Raw genomic sequence first — 249 nt, forward strand, 5'->3', positions numbered from 1 at the left:
GATACAGAGAGACACACAGGCGACCGAAAATGGTGCGTTATCATCAGATGAAGCACACACGCAAACACTCGCTCCACCTGCTCGACGTAAACTGGACCCCGACAGCTGTGGTTTCTTAATTAGTGAAAGTCCGAAGAGGTGCGCTAAGTGAGAGGTCGGCTAGCGGAGGCGAACTATGGGTAGCACATCCGCCGTAGGTGACATGTGTGTTAGCATAAGTTACGCTATTGGTAGGAAAAGTGTTAATTT

Source organism: Penaeus monodon, chromosome 15 (assembly GCF_015228065.2).
Source record: "Penaeus monodon isolate SGIC_2016 chromosome 15, NSTDA_Pmon_1, whole genome shotgun sequence".
Classification (NCBI taxonomy): domain Eukaryota; kingdom Metazoa; phylum Arthropoda; class Malacostraca; order Decapoda; family Penaeidae; genus Penaeus; species Penaeus monodon.